Source organism: Artibeus jamaicensis, unplaced genomic scaffold (genome assembly GCF_021234435.1).
Source record: "Artibeus jamaicensis isolate MK-2021 breed Jamaican fruit bat unplaced genomic scaffold, CSHL_Jam_final scaffold_1964, whole genome shotgun sequence".
In the NCBI taxonomy this organism is placed as follows: Eukaryota; Metazoa; Chordata; class Mammalia; order Chiroptera; family Phyllostomidae; genus Artibeus; species Artibeus jamaicensis.
Genome location: NW_026522030.1, coordinates 12851594 through 12864246, shown reverse-complemented (window position 1 = coordinate 12864246; position 12653 = coordinate 12851594). Strand labels below are relative to the sequence as shown.

Here is a 12653-nt window from a genome sequence, read left to right as displayed (position 1 = left end):
ACCCTTCAGGGAGACCATGTGATTTTATTGGAATATGAAGGTGGAGGGAACAATAGAGTTCTGGGATCTTTTTTGCTGACTGTTCCAAGAATGTTCCACTCTTTTTTTTTTTTGGTCTCTCCAAGAACATACTGCGATTAAGTGAATACAGACTAATATATGTATGTAGTCAAATAGACTTGAATTAAGATAAAAGTTTATAGCACTATTTATTGACTCTGAACACAATTTCAGTCTCATCTTTTACTCTGTAAAATAAGAACAATAGGACCTATGCCATTGAATTTTATGGAACATTAATAATAATGTGTCAAGTGCTCAGTATAAATAGTAGCTATAAAATTGATAGCATTAATATAGATAATAACAATAATAGAACAGAGCATATGCCATACACTATGGAAGGCTACAGTAGTGAATAAGAATCTTTTACTTTCAAGAATTTCCTGGTCTAGTGGGACACATAAAGAAATAGTTGTAACAATAGAGCAAATGAATGATAGATCAAATGTGAAGTCTTAAAGAAGCCTCAAAGAAAAAATAATTGATTCTGTCTAGGAAGTATGGGAGAGGTGCTACTTGATCTAAGGTTTCATAAAGAATAAGGACATTTTGATTAGTAAGTACATTACAAACAAAAGGATGGAGACATGAAACAATATTCTGGCCTTTGAGATACTGAGTGGATGAATTCCAGCTTCTAGTCAGACAATGGTAGTTGCCTAAAGGCAAATCTTTCCATAGCTCCTCCAAACCCATATATATTAATAAGAAGAGAAAATAAAACCACCCATAATCCATACCTATATCACACTAAAAGCCACAGGATACTGCAATGACCCTTTCTGTGCAAATAGAGCATGGTAGGTAGAATAATGCCTCCCCTGGCCCCAAGATGTCTCATCCTAATTTCTGGCAACTGTGACTATATTAGTTTACATGGCAAAGGGGAATTAAAATTACAGAGAAAATTAAAGTTGTTAATCATATGATCTTGAGATGAGGAGATTATCCTAGATTATCCAGATGGTCTCAATGTATAATAATGACAAGGGTCCTTGTGGAAGAAGGAGGAAGAAAAAGAGCCAGAGAGATGGCACTGTGAAAAGGACTCAGCAAGACCTTACTGGCTTTGAGGATGGAAGAATATGGCCACAAGCCCAGGAATATGGATGGCTTCTAGAGTCTGAAATAAGCAATAAAATCTATTCTCTCCCAGAGCTTCTGTAAGCAACACAGTCCTGCCAGCACCTTGAATGTAGCCCATTGAGACCCATTTTGCATTTCTGACCTTGAGAACTGTAAGATAATAAAGCTGTGTTAAGCCACTAACTTCCTGGTTCTTTGTTACAGCAGTACTAGGAATAGTCAGCTATAAGTCAAAGTCTTTAACAATAAATCGTAAAATAGCATAGGGGCCTGCAGGCAAAAAGACCAAGTCACTGAAAAAATAAAATCAGGGTATTGGAGTTCTCAACAGCAAAATACAAAGAAAGATAGTTGTGGAGCTCCATTTTTAAATAATTTAAGGAAATAATATGTTAGTTAGTGAGCAACATTGACTTAAAAGTCAAGGTTAAAAAGAATAGGTTTAAATACGCAAGAATTCAGGGAACACTGCACTTCCAGCACGTCCTGAAGTATCTAATACAGGATGAACTTCACTGGAGTAAACTATGACTGGGGAAAGTGTGGTGAGTATTGAATGTATCTAATTGTGGATTTCAGACTTAAAAAATGGAGCAAGCTCTGAAACCAAAACAAGGATATGGAATGTTATACAAATTTTGTACATTTTTACAAAGTAGAAGTAGCATAACTAAAACATGGAGGAGAAAAAAGACAGTTTAAAGAAAGAGCTCAGTGATTGACCCACATGTAATGTAAGAGTCAGGGTATATGTGAAAAATTAAATAGTAGAGGCCTAGGTAAGAAAAAATAAAGTGGGTATTATACTAGAACAAAAAATAAAAACTTCTTCAATAATAAAAGAAAGATCAAAAAGCAATAGAGGAGCCCTGGCTGGGTGGCTCATTTGGTTGGAGCATCATCCCATACACCAAAAGGTTGCAGGTTCAATCCCTGGTTAGGTCACATACCTTGATTGTGGGTTCAATACCCGGTCAGGAAGTGTGCAGGAGGCAACCAATTGATGTTTCTCTCTCACATCAACGTTTCTCTCTCTCTCTCTCTCCCCCTTCCTCTCTCTCCCAAATCAACAAGCATGTCCTCAGGTGAGAATTAAAAAATAAACAAACAAAAAGAACATAGAACACAAAATCTAAAGAGGAGTAAATATTTTATGATACAAACCATACACTATTTTTTTTATGAAAGAAAAGGGAAATTTGAGAAAATTGAGGTACACAGAGGTTAAGTAACTTTTCCTGGACCAGATGGAGTGAATGCAGAGACAAAGTTAAGATTGGGCTGTTTGACTCTAGATCACAGACTCTCAGCTTAAACGAAGGAAGATGTGAAATCTTGCAAAGAAAGTTAAACTCTGTAATGTTTGTTTCTCTCAAGTGCATTTATAGATCTAAATAACTGTCAATCAAAATTCTGCAGAATTTCTTCATCAAATAAGGATTAAATTAATCTGAAAAAAGCCTAAAAACAAAGAATGATGAACAAAGTGACAAGTGCATCACATATCAGAACAGAAGATAAAATATGCAATAATTGAAAAAGCGAGGTATCATGTAATTAAACTCAAAACCCTAATTAAAAAGTGAAAATGTATTTTATGTGAATTATAGAATTATTACAAAATACCATTAAAAACCTAGCTAACATATCAGAAAATGGAAGTAAATATCATGTTCTATAACAGCACTAACATTATAATTTTGAGATATTATCTAGACTAAATCACAAGAAGATAGTTTGATTTGACCATCTGAGATAAAATTACTGTTCAGGAAAAAAGGGGACAATATATCATGAAAAAATATGTACAATAAACATGATAATGGTTAATGTCTTCATTACAGAAAGAATATAAACAACTTGAAAAATTCTGAAGATCCTCTAAAAATAAATATATAAAATTTTTGGGAAATGTTCAATCATACTAGCTTAAGTATCTATAACAATAGAAAAACTGATGAGTAAATTATTGGTTTAAAGGCTCTTATCTGATAAAGGTACAGGACAAAATAGACACATTCTAAATATATAACAAATAAAAATAAAATCAACTATGAATGAATATGTATAAAGATAGGAAGAGAACAAGTAAATAAAAATGCTTTGTTTCATTAAAATATAATATCTTATAAAGTTTGTCCTGCTTTCTAGTTTTTATTGTGATCATACTGTTGTTGAGTGATACATTATATAACAATCATTGCTCCATTCCCTCACTGGGCTCCAAGGCTTGGGTCTGTTTCTATTAGAGAAATTTGCTTATTGTATTTTAATTGTATGCTTGCCAGTTCCCGCATTGGATTGTAAACTTCCTGAAGGCACCTCTAACACTAGTGTAATGCCTAGTGTAAGGTACTATTCAGTGAATGAGTGATTATAATTATGAGTAAACCGGGAAGGATGGGAGGAAGGAGTCCGCCTGAAATGAAGCAGGTAATGGCCGTAATGTCTCAATCCAATCACAAGTCCATTTCTCATGTGGAACTATAAAGTAATTTTTATCCTGTTGCTGTGTCTAGGTGGGTAGGTGGGGGCGCTGGAGAGGAGTAAAGCAGCAAAGTAGAAAAGAGAAATCTTAGTTAACGTGAATTTTGGAGTGAAACTGGTTTAAATTCTCAACTTTTTAGCATGATCACAGCTCTCTTAGCTACTAATTTGACATTGGAAACAAATGGCTATTTTTTCCAGCAACAACACAGAAAACCTGGTTTATGGGTCTTAGGACTAGGACTTCCATTAAGGCAGGCTGTGAGATACACTATCCGGTAGAAATAGGGTGAAGGGCTTTCTATCCATGGCCCAGTGTTTCATCTTTGGGTCAAATTAGCTCCTTCAGAATGCTGTGTCCTTGGGCTACGTTAGTTTGGTAACTTACCGAGAGATTTGACTGAAGTCCATTTATCATTACTCTCTGATTATATGGAGAATAGAATTTTTTATTTTGGGTACTGTTATTTGAAAATAACATTATGACTCTTGAGGAAAGACTTAGCCTCCACTGTGTGTGTTTCCCAGTTCTAAGCTCTGTGAGTCCAGGAGCACTCGTTCACCATTGTGTCTTGAGAACGTCCACGCTGAGCTGATGGCAGACAGGCAGGACACTCAGTAGTGTTGAATGAATGAATGTATTTGTTGACAACCACATTATTTTCTTCAGCTCCTTACTTTTCACTGAAAATCTTATGTGATAAATTTTTCCTTTGAGGAGTTGGATTTTCTTTTCTATATGAAAATTCGAAAAATTTTCTCCCTTTTTCCCATCATCATCTCCTCCTCCTTCATCTGCTTCATCTTCATCTTTCTCCTTCTCTTCAACTGTGAGAAAGTTTGAAACCAAAAACATTTGTAGTTAACTATAATGTAGCTGTCTTTGTTGTTATCCTATTTACTTCCTATTTTTTCCAGGGCCCAGGTAAGTCCACAGCCCTGGGATCAGACTGGCATGGTTTGAAGTCAGGTCTCCCTGCCTCATTTCTCTGAACCTGTTTCCTCCTTATGAAGTGGACATGACCTTCCTCCCTCCCTGGTCCACTGTGAAGATTAAATGATCAGAAGGCTAGGCAGCACACCTTGATCAGTAAATCCTTGTTCCCAGCTTTCTTTATTGTTAATTATTTCAAATCATTTGTGGGCAAAGGAATAGGATTTAAATGAGTATTAAAATGCCTGATTGTTGAAGCTCCCCAGTTCCCCCTTCCCAGCGCATGGCACTGAACCAGACATGTGTTGCATGTTTGTGGAGTGGGGACAGTTATGAAAACCATGCTACTACCTTCAAAGTACTTCTTGCCTGCAGTGGAGAGAGTGAAGTGACTTTGTTTTCAATGAAATGAGATACCTTGTTTTATGAGGCAGTATTGGAGGAGCTGTGATTTTTCTGCTTTGGTCCAGAGAACATGAAGTAAACAAAGGTTTCCTGGCTACAGTTTGACATTGTCAGGCATTTCAAGCTTTTGGATCTCAGGAGTGATTTGTCTTCCCACTTTCTGCTTATAACTTCTGCCACGTAGCAGGAGCTCTGACCCTCTGCCAGGCCAACGTGGGAAATGGGAGGCTCATCTGTGGCATCTGTGAAAGGCAGAAAGGATGAAAGGAGTTATCTCCTTTGACACTGGTAACACATAGGCATTGGCTCATGGACCCCACTGGAAATGTGTACCATTGGGGTAAACAATGAACAAATGGACAGACATGTAATATGTAAGGTGATGCTAAGGGAAGAAGCACAAAGGTGCTCTCATGAATTGGGCGGGAGACACGTACCACTGCATCCCAGGTACCGACTCCCTAAAATAGCTTGCTGTGACAACTTATTCCCTATTTATCACACAATTGCACTGTTAGTTTTTTTTTCCTCAGGTGTAAAATATAAACTTGTCAGTTATGGAGAGAATGTACCTAGTTGCAATTTCCACACTCTACTACTGTGTGGTTTTACATGTTTCTGCCCTCCAATGAACTGTGAGTTCCAAGGCATTATCTGCACCCTTTTCACCTTTGAGTCCCAGAGACCAGCACTGGCCAGGGACATAGTAGGTATTTAGTAAATATTTGGTAAAAATAACTCAATTCCTCTCAAGCTAACAGTCCAGGGGGTGAAGTAAGCCAATGCTTTTCAGACAATCTTTGTTTGGTGAAGAGCCAGTTTTCTTCTTTTTTAAAAAAGTCCAATCTCCTATAGATGGATATTTTAAAACAAGACAAGACAAAACAAAGCACAACCCCTAATTTTTTATTGGATTCTACAGACAAACTTCTGTCAGGTTGCTAACAAGTTTCAAAGCATTTTTGCCTTTTTCTTATAACAGACTGGTAACAGTTTGCAGAATAATAGCAATCCACGGGCCACACGTACCACTCAGATATTATACAGAAATATATGTAGAGTTCACAGGTGTTGTTAAAATGCTATTGAGTAAAATAAAGCCCAGAAGTAGAAGAGAGGAGAATAGAGCTGGAGGATGGTGGTATTACTTTATTGGAGGAAGTCGGAGGGGTTTCTCAGATGACATGAGGTTCGAGCACAGACTGGGATGAAGTGACAGTGTGAATCCTATAGATATCAAGGGGGGGAGTTTCAGGGAAAGGAAACCATCTAATTGAAGGCTCAGAGGCAACATTCATGCTATGTTCTAGGAGAGGGGGGAGGGGGAGAAGTAGGTCAGATTACCATGGTTTAATAGATCATCAAAAGAACTTTGGTTTTTATTCTAAGCCTTTGGAAGATTTTGAGCAAAGGTTTGTGACATGAATTACAAACATGGCTATACTGGCCACTCCTTGGGAAAGAGATTACAGGAAGGAAAGTTAGGAGGCTCCTGTAGGACAAGTAAAGGACAACTGATGGTGACTTGGCCAGGGAGGTAGCAGGAGAGATGTTGAGAAGGGGTTGGAGTATGAGTGGACCTTGGAGGTAAAAAGTTAGTGTTAGCAGATAGATTAGATATAGACTTTGAGACAAGGAGGTAAGTCAAGGCTGACTCCAAGGATTTTGATCAGAACAAATGGCCACCTGGTGCTGTGTTTTACTGAGATTACACAATCTGAGACCGAGGCAGGGGAGAAAATTAACAAACCTTCTGGACATGTTAAATTTAGGATACTTATTTTACATTAAAGAAGAGGTTGAATAGGCAGTTGGGTATATGAGATTGAAGTTCTAAAAAAATGCTCAAAGTGGAAACATAAAATTGAAAGTCATGAGTATATGGATGAAGTTTAGAGCCGTGGGCCTGAATGAGATCACGTTGGAAGTGAGTGCAGATAGTGAAGCAGAAAGGTCTGTTGCTTAAGTCCTTGGGCTCCTCCGCATTTAAGAGGTCTAGATGATGAGGAAGATCCAGCAGAAGAGAAAGAGAAGAAATGGCCACCTGAGGATAAGGACATAAAATTCATTCTGCAATTTACTCAACAAGTAGTTTTTGAGTCCTAGTCTCATGTTTAGTGTGGTCTTAACAGAAGCAATATTATGGAATGCTTTTCATACCAATAAAGTGGTTAATATTTTAAGAAAAAAATGGTTTCCTGTTTAAAAGATAAACTCCCAACTGTGTTTTAAGCCCAGCTATCTAGAATCATTTGTCCTTTAGCAGTACCAGATAGCTAAGTGGCTGCTTTCAACTCTTACCTTTACAAGACATGCTACTGTACACAAAACATTTTCCTATAGGCTGTCTCCCTTGAGCTTCAGTACAATCCTCCTAAGTAAATAGAGCATTATTTTCAATTTTCGTTGTATTGATAGACAAACTAGCGGTGAGGCTAGTCAATGGCTGAACGCAGACCTAAGTCCTAAGCTTTCTTCCCATGTACCCAGGTTGTTTTCTTCAACACTGCCCAACACTGGACAGAAATAATACCATACTCTGTTGCCACAGGGGAAGAAATAGCCTACAGGCCCAATCAGGACCTAGCATGTTGCTTCTTTTGAGGAAAAAAAATATGTTTCATTTTCTAAGCAATCAACTTGTAAACATTTGGCATCTAGCTTGCTTGTAAATTAGAGACTATCTCTATTTCTCTCTGTTTCCGTAGTACCCAGCTTTCCAGTGGTGTGAGGATCGACTATAAAAGTAGAGGGAAGGCTGGGTGGAGGGGGTGAAGGGGGACAACTGGGACAAGTGTCATAGCATAAACAATGAAATATTTTTTAAAAATAAATAAAAGAGATGTTTGTGCTGAGCATGTTAATTCTTTTCTCTCCTAGCCTGGTTGTCCTTACAATAGTCCCCTTCACAGTCGCTGGCATCACCAAAGCTAGAAACATCTGTCATTTAGTCTTCCCCTCTTCTTTATCTCTAGCACCTCATGAGTGAGCACAGTCAGCCCGTTCTACCCCCTGAAACCCATGGGCTGTCCCCTCCTCTAGGCCAGTGCCCCAATTTCAGTCCTCTCCACTCCTCACCTGCACAACTGCAGTCGTCTTCTCCCTGACCTCTCTGCCACCTGGCTGCCTGCCTTTAATCTACTTTCCACAATCCAGCCAAAGGGCTTTCTAAATGCAAATCTAGTCCTATTAAAAACTGACCTTGTTTAAAAGCCTCTAGTGCTTCCAATTGCTCTTGGGATAACATCCAAGCTCTTTATAGAATGCCATACCAGGACCTTTGGAATTTGCATATGGAATGCAAAAATAAAGTACGTCTCATCCTCAGTGAGCTCACCATTTAGTTAGGGAGGCAGTGCATACCCAAATAATTTTAATGACTATTGTAAATGTTTTCATTGTTCTGTGAAAGTGTAAACAAATAACTATAATAAAGTATAAAATGTGTAACACTTCTGTCATCATGTGACACGTAGCACTGCAAGAGAGAAGTTAGGCTTGGTGAGAGCGCATTTTGGAAGTCATCTGTTTACTTAGTTTACCCATTCTGTGAAGTAAAACTTAAGATACTGTCTGGCACGTTTCTACCGATGTAGATATATGCACCCCTCACACAATACCTAGATGAGTTCTCCCATTTGGGACTTTGCTGAAGAACAAAAGGACCTTTAGAAAACGGGCTCTTCTAGAGAGTAACGTATATTTTATTACACCATCCTACTCAGGTATAATTTTGAATACTGTCTGGTGGGGCTCTGAAATCCATCTCCAGTTCTTCTTCATGAAAGGACTCGGGAGCAGTGGGAGCAGTGTGTTTTTGCAGCTTGCATTGTCCCAGGCTGCTTTTCCTCCCCTGTATGCCCCTCTGGGTTGTGATGGCCCTTTCTCATTTCAGAGCCCTTAAGTAAATATTCTCAGTTTTTAGATGCTGCTTATGCATTTATTTGAAGTAAGTCATTATGATTTTTTAAATCAATCATTTTTGTGTTTCTGTTCTTGATATAAGGCCATAGTGAATGATCACAGTGTTATCATATTAGACCATGTGCTATAAACAACTATATGCGACAGATAAATTCCTATTTAGGCAATGAGCTGAAAAAGGAACCCTCATGTACAGTACACAGGACAGTCCCTGTGTGACCCCGTTGCATTTTTCAGGGCAGCAGTAGCTCAGGGGAATTAATCCTTAATTTAGTAACTGCCATTGTTTCTTCCTTAAAATACAAAGGCTGAGAAATGTCCAGGGTAAAAAAAGTCCCATAGTCAAGTAAGCCTGGAAAATTCTACATTATATCTGATCTAAGGTGCATGAACATCTGAGAGGCATTAATAAGCAAAGCAGTAAAGAAATATGTTTAACCTAATGTTTACCAAATTTTAACCACAGACCACTCTTTGTTGCACCCACTAGCCATCCTTAGGAAAAAAATGGCCTCCTTAATTTGGGTTAAGTTCCAATAAGCGCTTGCGATGTGTCTTTTTAACATAGAATTATAAAGGTTTTCAAAGTTACAGAAAAATTCAAAGCAATGTATAGCAAAAGCAAAAGCAATTATCTCCACAATCTAGATTCTACAGATAACCTTTTACTTTTTCTGCTGTATGTATTATTTGTTTCATTCTGGCACTAGAGTGGAATGCCTTGATGATAATTAATCTAATTTATCTCTATTTCATCAATGCATAGCAGAGTACCAGGTACACAGTTGGTAACCAATAGATGTTTGTGCAAATAATGAATGAATGAATGAATGAATATTGTATCCCCTTACACATCTTTCTGGCAGATTACAGGTATTGAACTTCAAGGAAAATAGAAGACTAGACAGAGCTGCTCCACAGCCTTTCTAAGTCTGAACAAATACTTACTTTGATAAGGTACATACCCTGAGAAAGATTTTCTCTTGAGATAGAGACGGAAGCTTGCAACCTTACTGCTGTGAGCTAATGAACAGCTTCTGGGTCTCTGTTCTCTACCCTGTACGTACAATTGTTATAGAGGAGGCAGCTTTTGCCAGGCTCAGTGAGCTGTGATGAATGAACTCAAGAGCTGGTCTGCCAAGTCTTGCCCACAGGTTGGACTCTCCTCCCTTTATTGCTTTCCAGCTTTTGTGAGATCTTGGTGTCTTCTTAATTTCCAAAGACTTCTTTTCCACTTTGATTTTTATCTGCCCTCATCTTTTATTCTTGGAAACCTGATCCTTGGTTTGTGTGATGAGCTACTTTCCACATTTGTAACTGCAGATGGAAAACAGTTATTTAATACATGTTTTGTCCTTTTATCCACTAGTGTCTGGTTACCTACCATGGGTTTTCTAAGGGAGCAACAGCCCTTCTCTTTTTATTTCTCTTCTGTTTCAGTATCAACAAAATAAAAATCAACAAAATATTTTTCTTAACTTTTAAGTTTGCTCCACTTTCTCTTCTGATGAACTCCCTTTTAACCCTGTAAGATTCTTTATCTTGCCACTTGTTAATCTTCTTTCTTCTATTCTATTCTTCTCCTGCCCCTTTGATTTTCTTCCTCTGATAGAGAAGTCAAAACTGTAAATATGGGAGAAATGAGGGTGAGGATTATAAGCAAATCAATAAAGATTGTTGAATGAGCCCTCAGGAGTCAGGTGATGGCCGCCATTTACCTTTTCAAACATAGTTTTTACTATTTCCAAACACGTCCCAGGTTTTCCAGGGCCCTGTGTTTGCCATGTCAGTTCCTTTATTTGGGTACTGCTTCTGATTCAGTCTGTTTTATTCCTGTCAAACTATAACTCTTGCTTCAAACTCCCATTAAAAACCTCCCCTCCCATATAAAGTCTGCCTTGATTGCCCATCAGTATGTGAACTCATCCCCTTCTTTCTGAACACGCATGATACTTAGTTCTGACCTCTCACTTAACACATACTCAGTATTATTATTTCTAGACTACGTAATGTATTTTTATCTTGTAACAAGTTTTTGAAAACATAGGCAAATAATTAATTGCTAATTTTTTTCATTCTTTTTATTTTAGTTTTTATTTGAATTTCTGAAAAATGCAGACATTTAAAATGTTTGTTGTCAATCTAATTTTTTTCTTTTTTATGGAATTCTCTGGGGTAACACTGGTTAACAAAATTATACAAGCTTCAGGTGCACAATTCTATTACACATCATCTGTACAATGTATTGTGTGTTCACCACCCCAAGTCAAGTCTCTGTCTATCACCATTTATCTCCCCTAAAAAACAGAGTATACATGTACAGTGATATACAGTTCAAAAGATAGTGAAGGTAAATATTGAAAAGCTAAGTCTTTTGTACTCTAAGTCTCCTGGAGAAAACAAGGGATACAAATCCCTTTCATATCCTTCCAGATATTTTCTGTGCAATTTTTATACATGTGGTAGGATATCATACACATGTTCTGTACCATGCCTTTTACATTTATTAATTTATATATTGAAGTTTATTTATTTTTTTCATCAATTGTGGTGTCTCATTCTTTTTAATGGCCTCATAGTATTCCAGTGTGGATATTGGTAGATGTTTAGAATGTTTCCATTGTATTTCAATGAGCACTATACTTTAGAATATATCTGAGAAGTGGAAATACAAGATCAGAGTGCATGTAATTTTTTCTTTATTGGTTTGTTCTATTGAGACAAAATTCATATATAGTTAAATGCATATATATTAAGTATACAATTTGATAGGTTCTCATAAATGTGTATACCCATGTAACTCACCACTATAATCAAGGTTTTGAGCATTTTCATCATCTGAAAGCTCCTTTGTGCCCTATATAGTCAATTTTGTTTCTGCCACAGATAATACTTTCTTATTTCTGAGCCTATTTGGCCTATTCTTAAACTTCATAGAAATGGGATTATAGAGTATACATACTTTTGCTCACCATAATATTTTTGAGGTTCATTCCATGTTGTTGGGCACATCAGTAGTTCATTATTTTTATTGCTTTTATTCAACATTTTGAATATATCACTTTTTACCCATTCTCTTGATGATAGATATTTGACTCATTTTCAATTCGAGGCTATTATGAATAAAAGTGCTAAAAATATTGTTGTTAAAATTATTTAGTAGATATATATTTTCATTTCTCTTGGGTAAATATTTAGAGTAGAACTTCTAGGTCATAGGATAGAAGTATGTATAACTTTGTTAGAAACTGCCAATTGATTTGTATGCTTTTAAAAAATATCTTCTAGATACAAGTTCTTTGTCACATATGTTTTGTGGATATTTTTATCCCAGTCTGAGCTTTATCTTTTTATTTTCTTATCAATATCTTTTGAAGAGCACATAATTTTATTTTTGTGAAATTTAGTCTATAATATTTTTTCTTTTATAATTATAGCCTGTTGTGCTTTTCCTAAGAAATATTTTCATATCCCAAATTTGTGGCCATATTATCCTGTGTTTTCTTCTAGATATTTGTAGTTTGGCTTTATATTGAGGTCTATGAATCCTTCTCAACGTATCCTCTTTGTCCCCATATCTATTAAAAATTATTCCAGCATCGTTTGTTGAAAAGCCATTCTTACCTCATTGAAGTACTTTGGCATCATGGCTAAAATCAATTGTTCATATGTGAGTGGGCCTGTATCTGGATACTCTGTTTCATTTCTCCTTAACTACACCATATTGATTGTAGTCCCTCAGTTTTATTCTTTA

General features: G+C 36.8%; 1 long non-coding RNA gene across 1 annotated transcript; it reads right to left on the bottom strand.

Moving 5' to 3' along the window:
- Window positions 1-3260: 3260 nt before the first annotated feature.
- Window positions 3261-8111, bottom strand: LOC119054668 (uncharacterized). The gene is made up of 3 exons (XR_005083565.2): window positions 8054-8111; window positions 4988-5217; window positions 3261-4464 (listed from the first exon to the last, which is right to left on the bottom strand). It is a non-coding gene; the product is annotated as an uncharacterized LOC119054668 (long non-coding RNA).
- Window positions 8112-12653: the final 4542 nt, after the last annotated feature.